The following is a 16,320-nucleotide window of genomic DNA, read 5'->3' as shown; positions in this document are numbered from 1 at the left end:
TAATATATATATATATATATATGTATATCTCGAAAACATAACTAACATGACTACAAGCCTGACTATTGTAGATATTTATCTATTAACATATATTTTTAATTAAACATTGCATTTTTAAATCAGCTGAACAAACACATATTAATAAAGATCAAAAATACATATATACAGTATAACAAAATTGACCTTAAATTTGTATCAATAAACCAAGAGCCATACCAATGCAAATCTCTATAGCATATCCCCCTTTAAATGTAATGAAACCATTTATAAACAATATTTGGGAATATGGGCATGGTTTTATCCACACTACTTCCTGCTGTTTATTGGGTGAAGTAAATTTTTGAGGGGTGTTCAAGACGATCTTCCAGGGCATCTTGTTCCATCAACCATACTAGTTTAGAAGCAATCCACAAGTTCTCATCCTCTGTGGAAACAAAACCAGAACCTCTTTTCCAAAGCAGCATATCCTTAGACTCAAATTCTGAAGACAAGATACCTTTAAAGTATATATACTATATATATAATATAACATATATATAAACCAACATATATATGTTGATTACTTAGCTCCTTTACAGCCAAAAATCAAAGATAACATAATAATATACATAATCCATACTCTCTGTGTATTTTCCATTTTTATGTGGTTTATTATTCTTTATTTCTTTAATCTATGGCTAACTGTACTCTGTCTCTTTAAGGATGTTACTTTTTTCTTTTTATAACTCTCTATATTCTTTTTCTTCTCTCTCCCAAGCCTACAGACATTTATTTAACAATGTGACCTATTTAGAGTTCTTTTCCATCTGGATTTTTCTTTATTGCATATCTGTAATTATTTTCTGACCAGAAGTGCTTCTTAAAATGCTAGCCCTTCTTATGAACTGAATCAGCACCACTACTAGGGTAAATATGGCACTTTCTGCTTGCCCTGACCACTCCAGCATGGTGGAACAGTAATAGCAATTACTATCCCCTAAGAATAGACTTTCCCTAACCCTATTTACCTTAAATTTCTTAAATCCAATTGTCACGCCCACCTCGCCAGCAAGGATGATGCCACACCAGAGCTCTTCTTGCAAGCAGTTTATTCAGGACCTTTTTACAATGGCTTCTTTCTCGCTTCTCTCTCTGGGCAAGCTCCTCCCAGCCCTACTAAGGCCTGGGCCGCCAATCCTGGATTGCCGCATGGGCACTGTCCATAGGTCCATTTACTTGCAAGCAGCTTACAGTCATGGCGTGATTCCGGCCTTAGCCAAATACTGTGTTGTTTACCAAGGAGAGCACTCGCTTTCCAGATGGGTGTGTGTGTGTGTGTGTGGAAGCCAGCGCCATTTTCAAGGTGCGGCTCCACGCAGCTCTCTACAGAACAGAGCTGTCTGTGGCCTCTTAGAGCCATGTTCACAGCCCCATTTTTATGCACACAGCCAGTCTATGTTGCCATTAAGCAAGTTGTAACATTCTGCTCACAAACCCCATTTAAGTGCTCTGCCTCCTGAAAGAGCCAGAGGTCACACTGGCAGCACGACCCAGCTGGCATTTCAAATGGCGCAGATTTTTTCTGCTAGCACTAAATCAAAAAAACCTCTCTTAAAGGAGCCATGGCATAAATTGTGGTTAACTTTTTTTGGTTTTGCTTTTGTTTTTCTTTGTCTATAATTTATTCTCAAACTCTCTCAGGTTTTAAGTGGATTTTAGTTGGTCACATTGGTGCTAATTTGTTGTATTGAGGCTGTTATTCCCTTGCGGTCCCTTTAAGGACTAACCACGCACACTCCCAGCCACTTCTGACCTCCTGGTTGCCATCTTAACTCTCTCACTTCTGTCTGTCTCTTGGCGTGTGCACATGTGTCTCTGTTTTTCTCTATGTTTGTCTTTATGTCTCTCTGTCTCCCTCTTTTTAAGTAATAAATGTCTCCCTCTTCTTTAAGTAATAAATGTTTAGCTTTATGTATAGCCTTATGTCCATTTACTCTGTCGTCCACCGCATCCAGCTGCCTGACTCTGTCCCTTGCCCAGGGAACATGCACTGCTCTGGCGGCAGCCTCTGCCTGGCTTGCAGGCCGCTCGGGCCATCCCAACAACATATTATCTTTTAAAGAACAAAAGAGGCCATTTGTTGACTCCCAGCTTCACAGCCTGGAAATAATCACACAGAAACTATATTATTTAAATCACTGCTTGGCCCATTAGCTCTAGTTTCTTATTGACTAACTCTTATGTCTTAATTTAACCCATCTCCATTAATCTGTGTATCACTACATGGCTGTGGCTTACTGGCTAAAGTGCTGGTGTCTGTCTCTGGCAGGGCTACATGGCTTCTCACTGTCTCTGCCTCTGTAAGTCTGAGGCCAGCCTGGTCTACAGAACAAGTTCCAGAACAGCCAAGATTACAGAAAGAAACCCAGTTTTGAAAAAAACAAAAGAAAATCAGTCATCAATCAATCAATCAATCCATGGTTATGATTAAGCTTATAAATCACCATAACTTACAGACCAGAGATGTAGAAGCACAGCTCATGCACCTTCTCCATTCATATTATCTGCTTACTTGGGAAACTTGAACATTAAGTCTCCAAATCATTAAGTAAAACTCACGCAAGTTTCAATTTTATACCACTTTTTGCTAGTCTCAGAACCTCTACCTCCACATTCTCCTTCTCAATCCTTACAAGATTCCCTGAGTTGGTGTCTGTAGAGCTGTACATCGACCACACTGATCATGGGAGAAACTCTCTCCCTACAACTTTTCTCTCTCCCTGAAATAAGATGTGCTTCGAGTTTCCTCTTAGGAAGTTCAGACTTAAATAACATTTATAGATGTGCTAACTGTCAGAGATGGGCTTCAATTACACAGTTTAAGAAGGTTGCTGCCTCAGAGGCCCAGCACAGGCTTCCAGACTCCACTTCTGGCTCTTTCCACTGCACATGAAGAGTCTCCCACTCAGGCTAAAAGCATTAAAACTTCAGATCAAATAAAACAGAAGTATTTCACCCCATCTTCCCACCTCTGGGAATTGAACAAATGGATTCTGCAATAAATTGAGATGGCATCACAAGAGATGGCAAACATCTGAAGATCTCCCTGAGTGAGGACCAAGGAAAGCAGAATTCTCATAGGAAGACAAGACTCTGCCGTTGTCTTCATACTCACCAAGTGAGCTGAACAATTTATTATAAAAATGCACAGCAATTTTGTCACATGCAAAAGCAGGAGAAGTATGCTTATTTTACTGGAAAAGAGAATGAGTGAGCTCATTCTGAGCACCTGTATTTGAGCAGTTTACATTGTGTTTTTTTTTAAAACAACCCTGTTTAAAATTACTTTCCACCACTTTTTTCTAACAAGGAATTTAGGTCCCATAAGTTCATTCAATCTGCTTGAGGTCATAGAATAAATATGTGTTATTCCTACCATCTATCACAGACCACTCTGCTTGTCTTAAAAGATTGCTGTGTGATACAGTGGGCTAAGATACGGGGTCAAACATCCTGTGCTGCACCATAGAAAGAGAGTAGTCTGGACCCTGCACATAGCCTGAATACCTGAGTTTGAAGTTCATCCTTCACCACTTCCTAAGTCCACAGTTCTGGCAGCACCATTGTTTCTCCCAACCTTAGGTTTCTTGTTAGTCAAATGGGTCCATAGACTTGTGAACCCAGATACCGACCTTGCAGCGATCTAAAATGCTTTGTGCTCTCTAGCACACTTATACAACTTATACACTATTATTATTACTGCTATTACTATTATTATTATACCATGTTCTTTGGGCAAGACATTTATGTTAAACTGACGCAGCATATAATTGGAGTGCTCAAGTTAAATAAATGAAGTCAGCTGTCTGACTCCTTTAAGATAAATGAGGTTATTACAGCCTAATTGTATAACCCCATATAGCTTACAGCAGCAAAAGGATGTGTATTTCACATGCCCTCCTATAATTACATCCCCATTATAATTTTGCAGTTAGTTGCGATGAGCTCTGGTCATGAAAACATGCCAATTTTGTATGGGATTGAAGTCTGCCTAATTTTAGCAAATTGAGAGTCACACAAAAGAAAAGAGATAAATACTATGTTGTTATTTTTCATTAGAGAATTGCTATATTAAGAGGCTGTGATCCAGCTGTGTTTGTTTAAATAAAAGTGTGATTTGAATACCTCCTACAGCTAATGTTCCTGCCAATGAATAAAAGATAAAAATGCGGTGCTCTTTGGATGGGAGTCTCTGCCTTCTCGCTGACTCGGAGATTTATTGTTCCACAGAAGGAAGTTGAAAGCGTGGATAGTAGACCACACGCAGCGGCCTTTTGTGTATTGTTTCAAGCCATATCGCTAATAGATTTCTTCCACCAAGGCTCCCAGCAATTCAGCTGCGCTCAAATGCTCCACTTAACTGTGGAAAAAAGTAAGAATAAAATAGTAATTATGCCTAAATGGCGAACGCAGCCCAGCTCAGTGCCACAAGGAGGAAAGTAAACAGGGACAAATATCACTCAGTAAAGCGTGCTGTACTTCGGTGTCCTCATGATAATGGCTTGGAGCCTCCTTTATGTCTTCCAAATAGATGCTTCCCCTTTCAAGCCCAGTGCCTCTGCTTTCTCCTGTGTATCCCTCAAAAGCTGCACTATTCTCTGGGAGTTCATTGTCCTGCAAACTGCCTGCCCATCATAAAGGATGAGAGGAGCTAGCCAAGTTGTAGCTCCAATGCAATATAGTCCTAAGTTGTCTACAGTGATGTGCAAGGAGGGACAAATAGAGATAGGTAGAGTTAAAACTGTCCCATGTCTGATCATAGTCTGATAGTCAGTAGATGTGAGGTTCCCATTCTCCAAAGCAATAATATGCCTTAAACGATGCCATTGTGTCACTGCCTACTCCTGACTATTCACTCTTGCTACCACCCACCCTTTGTGCTTTAATATATGACCACATGACTTTTCGTTCTTATAGACACACCGTGAGTGGCCACAGAGACGGAGAATTCCATCTTCTCGGCTTATCCCCTCATATGTGTGACTTCCCATTTCTTCCTCACTAGGGTAATTTCCCACTTAGGAAATCCTGATCATTTACATGATTTCATTTGAGGATCGCTTTTTGGAAACACTCTCTGTCCCCTCCATGGGTCCTGCAAGGATGAGTGAGCATGCTTTTTCTGGGGCAGTAACCTACTCTGGTCATCCTTTCTATCAGCTTAGGAAGCGAGCCTGACCTAAAGTCATATCCTTGAGATCTTGTCCTTCCTCTCATGTAGAAGAAGGATTATCTTTTCATTTCTTTCTCCCCTATTCTTTCCTGTCCATCTTTACCATTTCCTAGACTAATATCCATGAAGAGTGACTAGTGCTGATACAGAAAAGCATTTTTTCAGATGTGCTGAGGTTAAATTATGAGAGCTAGAGTCATGTTTACGTATTCTGTTTACTTACATGCCTCCTCTAAGAAAACCTTGAAGGTTGAAAGTGTGCATCTGGAAGGTCCCTGACCTTGACTAAGACATGGGAGGATGGATACGTGCATGGATGATGGAAGAGACAAATGAATCTAACCTCGGGATAGTAACATAAGAAAAGAAAAAACAAATCTCATTGTTAACCAATTTTAGAGTCAATTTACTCACAGCTCCTTAAAGAAAGAAGGGTCTTTGAGGAGTAAGTGAGTTAGATGAGACTTCAGGAGAACTTGCGCTTGGGAATGGAGCCTCCCAGCCAGAGAGCACAGTAAGGAAACCCGTTAGTGGCCACAGCAGAACCTTCTGTCCAAAGGGTCAAGTTTCTTTAGGAACTATGCTTTGTTGCACTAACAGTCAACCTCTGAATAATTTAGAAATGACACTCAAGATGACTGAGGAACAAAACCTATCTGAGATCACCTTTCTTTGTTGCTTTTTTTTTTCCCAAAATTTGAATCTGGTAACACTAGCATGATATCTCTTTGAAAATTTATGGCTCTTATCAGGAACGAAACAAGTGAACTAACAAACTCAGAATAGCACCACTTGGTATGGCCAAGGTTTCACAATACACAATACATTTCACAGTTGTACCTTCATGGTGATGAAGGATTGTCTTGTTCGGGGATGAGGGGAGAACACATTCATTTTCTGTGTAAGTGTGCATAGTATCTAACCTTACTGAGCCTCAGTTTCTTCTTTTACAGAATTGTATTAACAGTGACTAGAGAGATAACTCAGTCAGTGAAGTGCTTTCTGTGCAAGCATGAGGGACCAAGTTCAGGTACCCAACACCTACATTAAAAGTTGCATGTTGTAGCATGTCTTTAACCACAGCATTGGACCAGCAGAGCTGGGTGGCTCTCTCCAGTTCTGTGGCTATGCAGGAAAGCTATCAATCAACTCTAGGTTCATTGGTCTACTGTAGCTCAAAGAACAATGTGAAGAGCAATTGAGAAAGACACCTGATGTTAACCATTGACCTCTACATACACTTAATTAGAACACGTGCATGGTACAGTCCCATGCACATACATTCAAACATGTAAACACATATCTAACTCAAAGTTCTCAAAAATAGAGGTGGATGACCATTAAAACTATATAAAAAAAACTAGATCTCAAAATAAAGAAAATCAAGGTTGCTTCAGAAAAGAATGAGTGTTAGACAATTTATTTAAAGTAAGTTATAACCACAGATATTCTGGCTGCACGTTAAAAGAGGCTTTATTGAACTTATACGGCATGCACCCAATTTGAAAGAACTGATGTGTTAGAGCTGACTTAATTTAGGCCAAGTGGAGGTCTGGGTGGCTAACTGCCAGAAGCCATTGACTCTTGAAGGCTCTGGAATGTCAGAGAGAGTCTGGCTTACACTGTCTTAAGTCAATTTAAATAACTCAAATGCCTGAAGCCCTAAAGAACAATAACCTTTGTGATCAAATTAGAAATACATGGGCTTTTCCAAGGTTACAGCATTGCAATCAAAACTCGATGTAAAGTCCTGAAAGAGAACTGATTAACAGCAGAAGTTTCTGGTCTAAGAAGATGTGAAGAATGTGTTCCTTTGTGCCATCAGAAATGATTATTGTTAGCACCTTAGTAATAAAAACCCGATGCATGACAATTTGCAAAGGTGCTAGGCAAGCATGGGTTTTATAAGCTGAATAATACTAGTATCTACTGTGATCATTTTGGCCCCATTTTAGAGCCTCTGCAAAGCAGTGTGCAGACACTAGTGCATCTGTAGCGAAATGTTGGCAGGGAAGGACTGTAACAGTGTCAGGATTACACACATATGAATTCAGTCACACACAAAATTCAGACAGCATATCTTAGTGTGGTATGGAACATAATCATCAACTCATCCTCGGAAGGACAAAAAATGTTGTGCTGTATACAAGGGAACTTCCTTTCAGATGGTCCTTCTTAAAAACAAGAAAAATGAAGTAAAAGAAAGTTTGTCTGTCTTCTGTCTGTCTGTCTGTCTGTCTGTCTATCTGTCTGTCTCTCTCTCTCTCTCTCTCTCTCTCTCTCTCTCTCTCTCACACACACACACACACACACACACATACACACATACCTAGGTGACATAAACTAGGTCTGCCGACATGAGACAGCAAAAAGAGAGATTGAAAGCACAGGCTTAGGGTAATGTTCACCTAGGTCTGAGAATCTGGACAAATCATAAAATGTCTCTAGTTTATTGTTCTTTCATCGAGGCAGCCAAAAATCTCTTCCTGCTAAGAAGTTAATGACACAGTCCTTCAGAAACCTTGGACAACACCTGGAAGGAAATGCAGGTTTCATGTTTGCTCAATAACTAAGAAGTCAGGTTGGTGATCATCACTCTCCTTTGTGTCCACCCATTCCAGTTCCCCAGTCTCATCACCAACCCTGTACAGCATACCTGCAGGTTTCCGTCTTCCCTCTCTTCCTCCATTCCCTGTGGACTCCAAAGACTTCCCTGGCAGACTCATCTTTCCTCCCTCCTGTGGACCCTCTTAGCCCCCTTCTAGCCGATCGTAATTCCTTCACACTAGCTCCCAATGTCTAGAATCAAGTTCTACCTGGGGTCTCCAGTGGTCACACTTGACAGGGACTCAAAAGCACTGAATACTAAGCAACACATAGCAACAACAGTCCTAAGATAGACAGAAGGGAGCTGAAGTCAATGAAGATAAAACCTACCCCTCAAAGACAAGACTACATATCAACACCTAGAATTACAATCATCTCAAGTACAAATGCCTAGAGATAGGGTGAAACAAAAGCAGTAACAGCTAGGGAAAAAAAGGTTGCCACTAGAATCCAGCCATCCTACTACTTTAGGCTCTGAGAAATACAACATAGATGAAGCTCAATGCAACGTCTACAAAATAGCCATTATGAAAATGTTCAAGGACCTTAAAGAAGATCCAAATAAATCCATTAATGAAAATACAAGGAGTGTGATGAAATGAACAAAAACATTCAAGATATGAAAGTGGAAATGTAATCAATAAAGAAATTACAACCTGATTTAAATACGGAAATGAAAAATTTTAAAACTCAAACAGGAACCACAGAGGCAAGCCTCATTGATGAAATATACGAGATAGGAGAGAGAATCTCAGGATTGAAGACAAGAAAGAAGAAATAAATAGCTTAATTGAGGAAATTGTTAAATCTAAGCTTCTTCAGGCACAAAACATCCAGAAATTCTAGGACACTATGGAAAAACCAAATCTACAATTAATAAGAACAGGAGGACAAAAATTCAAGTCAAAACCACAGAAAACACTTTCAACAAAATCATAGAAGAAATAATACCAAACCTAAAGTAGTAGGTGCTTATCAAGGCACAAAAAGCATAGAGAATACCAAATAGGAACAGAAAGTCAATTCCCCATGACACATAATAATCAAAATACTAAACACAGAACAAAGAAAAATATTAAAAGTTGTGAGAAAAAAATAACATATAAAGACAAATTATTAGAATAAAATCTGACTTTTCAATGAAGAGTCTAAAAATCAGAAAGGACTAGATGGACGTCTCCCAATGCCAAGAGATCGCAGAAGCCAGCCCAGACTACTACACCCAGGAAAACTTTCAATCACAATAGATGAAAGAAGAAAGGCATTCCATGATAAAACCAAATTTAAGCAGTATCTTTCTACGAATCCAGTTCTACAGAAAGCTATAGGAAAACAACTTCAACTTAAAGAGGCTAACCAACCTAAGAAAACACAAAGAAAAAAATATCAGACTGGGGGAAAATTCCGCCCCATATCATCAAAATAACAGAAATCAATAAACACAATTCATTGATAACTCTCAACATCAAGAGTATCAATTCACTATTTTAAAAAAAACATAGACTAACAGATTGATTTGGGGTAGAAGGGGGAGGGAGGGAGAACTGAGGTTGGTATGATGAAAAATAATTTTTAAAACAGATAGGATTTGAAAATAGGATCTATCCGTTGGCTGCATCCTTAACATCAAAGAGAGACATTGCCAGCCCAACTACAAACCCTTTGGTCAACAATGGTGACATGCCTACAGAATGAACTAGTATAATAGCAGCACAATGTTTAAGGGAGTAACTAACAAATCATATCTGACTGGATTTAAAGCCAATTCCATAGATCGAAACCCTCCTCAACACTGCTCAGATAGCCCAGAACCTGAGACAAGATAGGCCATGGATCTAGGAAAAGAATAAATACTATTGTTCTACTAAAGGAGCAATAAAATGACTTCAAGTGACATTCTGCTTTACTCATGGATCAGTACCTTGCTCAGGCATCATCAAAGAAGCTTCCTCCTGCAGTAGATGATAACAAATACAGAGATCCAGAGATGAAAAATGTGCAGAGTAAGAGACCTTGGACCACTCAGTTCTAAATGAGAAGTCTCCATCAAATCCCTCTACTCAGGGCCCAGAGAACCCTGAAGAAATGAAGTTTTGAAGACTGTAAGATCGAGGGGGCATGGAGGACACCAAGGAAAGCAAGACTTCTCAACACAGTAGAACAACAGCACATATGAACTCTTATAGACTATGACAGCATGCACTGAGAGGGCAATTGGACACAAGCTTCTATCCATGATACAAAAGCTATCTCCAACTGATAACCACTTACAAGTGAAAAATTACTTTTCTCCAAAGGGCTCTCTCCGGGAATACAAAGCCATTCCTAAGGGCAAGCCATATCTATGTGCAGCAGTAAATGATCAACAGAAAATGAACTCAGTGCAGTTTTGTGAGTTCTTTATAATCTGTCATTTTTTTCTTTACACTTCTTTTGCGTATTTATTATGGTTTTGATTTTGTCTTCTTATGGTATTTCTTGTGTGCCAACAGTGAGTCTCTGCATTTATACGTGTTTCTTGGCTTTTTCTTTGGCTCTTTTATTTCTGTTTGTTTGTTTTGTCTTATTCTGCTTTGACTATTTTTAATTTTATCTTATTATTTCTTAAAGATTTCTGTTTGTGTTCTATTGAGACAGAGAAAAGGTATTTGGAATTGGGTGTGAGGGGAAGTGGGGTGGGGATCTGGGAGGAACTGGGGGAGGGGAACCATAATCAAATATATTTTATGAAGAAAATCAATTTGCAATTAAAAAAATAAAAAAGTTTTGCACTTTAAGGAAAATGACATAGAGATTTATCAACACTTGGGTTCTCTGTTTCCTTTCCAATGGAATTCTAAAATGCAGCAAAAAGAAAAAAAACAGGTGTTTTGTGGATAGATTATGAGATTCAGGGTACAAAAGGAGTCAGATCCCAGGGGAGACAAAAGTCTGTCTAGAGACTTATATGAACATCTTCAAAGTCTTCTTTAATGTTAATTGTCCTCACCACTGAAGGCTCATATATTCCATAGATCCTGGGCTGAGACTTTGTTGAAATGCTCCTTGACAAAAATCTGTGGTTCCTACTAAGATAGAATTTCTTGGAACTAAGACTCTTTGTTTTCCACAAACTACTCCAAGTGCATCCTTCACCAGGTTGTAAAACTTTGCTAAGATAAATGCGCACAACACACAAGAACTTGTCAGTCTGAAAAAATCAATGTAATTCTGAGGCTTTCGCTATAAATGTAAATTTTAAAGTTCTATTATAAGGCCTGAAGAGATGACTTCATAGTTAAGAATACTTACTGCTCCTACAAAGGATTTGGGATCAGTTCCCTGCACTCACAAGTGGCTTACAATTGTCCAGAACTCTAGTTCCAGAGATTCTGGTGCCCTCTTCTGGCCTCTACAGTAACCAGTGCACATACATATATGTAGGCAAAACATTCACACACATAAAAAAATAGACCTAAAGTTCTATCACGTTTTAAAGCTTTGCTGACACTTTCAAGCAGTCATTTACTGAGTTTGGGGTATTTTCACTCCCCATGACCCTCTAATCTGTCTCCATCTCTCCTGCTGAAAAACTTCTTACCAAAGTCGACTTTCTACTTTGATGCAACTTATTTGAATAGATCCTTGCTGAGTGCTGGGCCTCATATATCTCTCCTTCATATCCGATGAAATAGTGATAGAGTCAGTTTTATACAGGCCTTGTTCAGGTAACCACAGCTGCAGTGAGTTCATGGTTGTGATGGCTGTGCCGTATGCAGAAATCACTAGTGTCCTTTCTTCCACCATGTCCCTGAGCCCTTGGCATAGTCAATGATATAGGGCAGAGCACTTCAGAGTCATTTATTCTCCACACTAGTGTCTGGTGAGTGTCTACTGTCCACTGCAAAAAGAAGCATCTCCAATGAAGACTAATAGTCCTAACCTATGGGTATAAAGGTAAGCATTTAGAAAGCAATTTGACGCCACGGGCATTTAGCCAAACAACAGTAGTAGATTCTCCCTCAAGAGCCTATTACTCCCCCCTCCCCAGCCTCAGGTACTGGACCATGTTTACAGTACCAGATATGAGTTTCCTTCTGTGGAACAGGTCTAATCAGATCAAAGCTTAAAGTGGTAATTTTTATCTCCAGAAGTTTTATAGGGATGCTAAGAATATTTTTAAGTCTCCATCCTTATATATAAAATATATAGTTATGAATGAGCATGCTGAGCTGATAACTTTGCATCTTTATTTTCTCTCCGTCAATATCAGTAGATCAACTTTTGCCCATTTGTTGCATACATGATTTTCCATCCTTGTTGAACACCTGTTTATTTTTTTTAATTTTACATTAAACTTTGTGATTTATACTCTTCGTGATGGATGTTTTAGATTTCAGAAACTGCTTATGAGTTATTTGATTGAATGAAATTACCGAAAAACAATTCATTCCTTTCAAGGTTTGCTTTTCAATTTGTTAGACAGGATCAGAGCAGCGCTCAATATGGATCTGTTTATCTTCACAACTGAAATCAATCCTTTAGGTGCTCTATCAAGATTGCAATGAATCATGAAATATTTGCAGCGTGACTAGAGAAGACATCCTCTTCTACCTTGTGTGGATGCCAGGCACTGTCCCTCTGTCCTTTTGAGTGCCTCTTTGCCTGCAAGCACTAAGTGATTCCTGTTCAGTGCTTGAGGGGAATCACTTATTCATCTTTGTTATTCAGTCTTACATCCACTCTCTCCTCTCTAATACACGGAGCTATAAGGCGTAGATCCCATGATATACATCCCATAGCCCCATCTCCTCAACAGAAGGGATTTTCAGTGTCCATGCAATAGCCTGAAAATTCTCCCAAGATTGTAATATAGGACAACTGAGAACTCACCTCATTGTTTCTGTCCTTTCTTGAAAATTGTTTATTGCTGTGTTTCTGTTGCTGCTGTTGTTAATTTCAGTTGTTAGTTTTTCTTTTGTTTCTTAGTTATTTCAAGTGAGTAAGTAAGTCATTCTCTGTGATTTTATCCTGACAGACAGTTGAAATCTATTTTCTTTTGCATGTATTTCAGAGATATTTTCATTGTTAGAAATATAACCTTACATTTTATGTATAGTATTATTTCTTGTTGTACTTAATCTTTGCCATAAGCCATTGAATAGCTTGTTTAATCAATCATAATTTAATAATAAGAGCTTTGGCTCTTCCATGAACAGAACTTCAGGTTCTGTTCTCTTCATTAATATTTTTGAAAGTCAAAACTCAACTGTTTTTTTCACATGCTTAGAATATTTTAATTGGATTATGTATCATCGAATGACTTTTTCTTGTTATTACCTTTTATAAGTTTGATCAACATTAAAATTATTGAAGATTACTTTAATGCTTTCAAATTTTATTTGTAAATATTGAAAAGGATATATTTCCCACTTTTGTTGTTACTCTTAACCTTCTAAAGATATTGTCTCAACCAACTTTCAGGTGTATTCAGCAAGCCCTTTCACTCTGGCTAAATATTATGCAAACATAGCTCTCTACAGTGTAAGTTCCTGTTCAACCTTATGAAATGCTTCCATGTGACTGAATAGAATTCGCCAAAGAGTCAAAGCTACCCCGCGATAATTTTTTAACTCTTCTGTGCTTAGCTCTCTTCTAGTCTACAGTTTGGGCAATAAATTCTTACTGCTTCTACCCTCGCAAACTCGGAGATCTTTATTTCCAAATCATTGAAAAAAAAAATGTGCGTTTCATGAGATCCTCGTCCTGTATGGAAATCCTGGAATTTTCTCAATAACAATAATAGAACTTATTTTCCCATTTTCTGGCTGATCACAGCTCAGCAGTACCTATTGCTCACTGTGTAAAAACATTATCTAATAATATCCAAATGCTATTCAACTGATGATGATGGAATTAATTCTCAATTAACCCACTGTAAAATGAAAATACAATAAATCTAGGATTCATTAAGTACACCTAACCTGCTAAAAATAGCTTAACCAACTGCCTTAAATGTGCCTGGGAAACCTATACTAGCCTAGCTTTAGGCAGAATCATCCTACAAATTTTACAATAAAGGCCTAAATCTCATGTAATGTGTTAATAATCCCTGAAGGTTCCACTAGCTCTTAGGAACACTACACTGGGACCAAGTCTTCAACACATGAGTCTTTTTGCAGTGCTTATACAGCAGTAAGATTTCTAGAGAGTCTACTATAATTCCATTCTATCGAGCACATGTAATAAGACTCCTTTCCTTGGCGAACCTTGAGATTTTCTCATTCTCCTTTATTTTAAATGGTCCTATTATGATATTCCAAGGTGTTTTCTTTTGGGATAGAAAAAAGCTTTCCTGTTTGCTTTAGGGTGACCTGGTCTGGCAGAGCCTTATCTTTCAATGTTTACCCTAATTTTACATTTTGATTTCCCTCTATATTGCCCCTCACAGAGGTCTATAGCTCACACCCACATCCTTCAATCCCGTCAGTGTGAGATGAACATCATTCTTCACTGCTCTAATTCTGCTCCATTCCTGGGTGAGTATAGCTCTCCTAGAGTGACTGTCTCAGTACTTTTTGCTTGTCATGGCCCTGCACTGTAATCTACATGATATGGAAGCCTGAGAACTGACACTGTTGCCTTGGATCCATGACCTTAGTTACAGACAGCATTTCTCTCAGATTTTTCTCATATAGGCAGGAACTAGAAAAACTGAATATCTTAAATACTATTAAAATGCACATTTATGCTCAATAAAAACAATAAAAATACACATTTATGATAATATTTGATAAACATTTTTCTAATTAGCTTAGTAGTGAACAACAGTCTAAGAAGCACTAAAGTTTATCTAATGACTAAAGAACAATTTGCACTTAAACGTCAACTTCTGAGTCAGAAATGCTCTTATCAGTCACCAAACAAAATGAAGGACAAATGCATGCCGTCACTCAGAGGCAAGACTCTGTCAGAAAGTAAAGGACTCAAGAGAGCAAGATGCAGGCAGTAGCTACAGAGTCAAGGAAGGTCATTTGCTTATGAAATGACACTTTCACCTGGAAACAGAGTCTAGTGAAATATAGAAACTAGAAGATAACATGATAGCATACACAGAAGTCAGAGAACTTTGGTTTAAGTTCAAAGTCTTTTATGTAGACATTGTACTAATTTAGGAAAAAATACTTAATTTCTTCAAACCTTAGTGTCTTTACCTGAAACATGACTCTTACAGATATATAAAATAAAGTAACATATTTAGACGCCTGAGAAGATAAGATGAAAGGGGCTGTGAAGAGAGATATTCAAAGAGAATAAGGTGCCTAATGTGGTCAGAGAAGTTTTAGGACCTTATATTTGCAAAAGTGGCACTTCAAGAACTCCAAGAAGAGTTGAAGACAAGTTAGAAGGGAGGGAAATGACAGAGAGAAGTGACAAAATGGATGAGATGAAAGGAAGCATAGACATTCAGCAAACCGGAGGGAATTGTGAGCAAAATGAAAAATGGTCAGTAGAAAACGGAGAGGAGAGAGTAAATGAAAGGAAGGAAGTGAGGAAGGGAAGTGGAGGCACCTGCCACAGCAGGAAGAGCATTGTAAATTCATGGGGATGATTAACAGAAAGAGGGTTTTAAATGTATGTAAAACATAGCTCTACTTCAGACCTCCAAAACACAGGGGGGAAATCACATCAGGTTTTAATTGCCATCAGTATCAGCTAGTTACATTTAGTGCATTTATAAACAGATATCTTTTGGCAAGTAAATAAAAAAGGCCTCCACCAGACATGCAATTCTGGGCTCCAATCCATTCACTCTGTGAATTAATTGACTTTATTTGAACTCTACTGTTTGCAGTTAGAGAATTCACTGTGAACATGTTGTACATATCTCAGATATCAAATAGCAAACGCACTGCAGCCAGATCCTGAAACAGAGCCAGAAATCTCTCATTAATCAAACAGGGGTTTCTCTATGATTAGGAAAGACAACCAAGAGTAAATAAATGAAATAAACAGCTACACACTTACAGTTTCCACATTTCTCCTGTTGCTTTGGAAGCCAGGGCTTCCCTGGAAACCAAGGGAGTGTACTCACCAGGGGATGCACAGTATCCAGAACTTGCCTTTAAAGTACCATTTGTTCCTAAAGCCTCCATTCCAATATGTTTTTCATATTTTATTAAAGCAGTCATTTGGCAGCAAGAAATCCAATAAATTTGCTGTTTTTTTTCTTATAACAAAAAGTCCATTTACTTTTTTTGCTACATGTGAGAAGTTGCTTTTAAGCTGACAAGACCATGGGATTATATTATTATGTTTAATTTTTATGTCTATGTTTGATTAATATTATGTTTCATTTCTAAATTTAATACACAGTAAAAAGCTTTAAAAACCTAATATCCTAGCCAGAACTTTTAGGAGCTTGACAAAAGAAAAATACTTTGGATCTTCCTTCATCAAATTAGATTGATGGATGTAAAGACAGGTAGACAGATGCGTGTATACAGATATTATATGACTTT

The sequence above is a fragment of the Myodes glareolus genome, chromosome 3, assembly GCF_982192425.1.
Source record: "Myodes glareolus chromosome 3, mMyoGla1.1, whole genome shotgun sequence".
NCBI lineage: Eukaryota > Metazoa > Chordata > Mammalia > Rodentia > Cricetidae > Myodes > Myodes glareolus.
The sequence above is the reverse complement of the archived record's forward strand: the minus strand, read 5'-3'. Positions refer to the sequence as shown.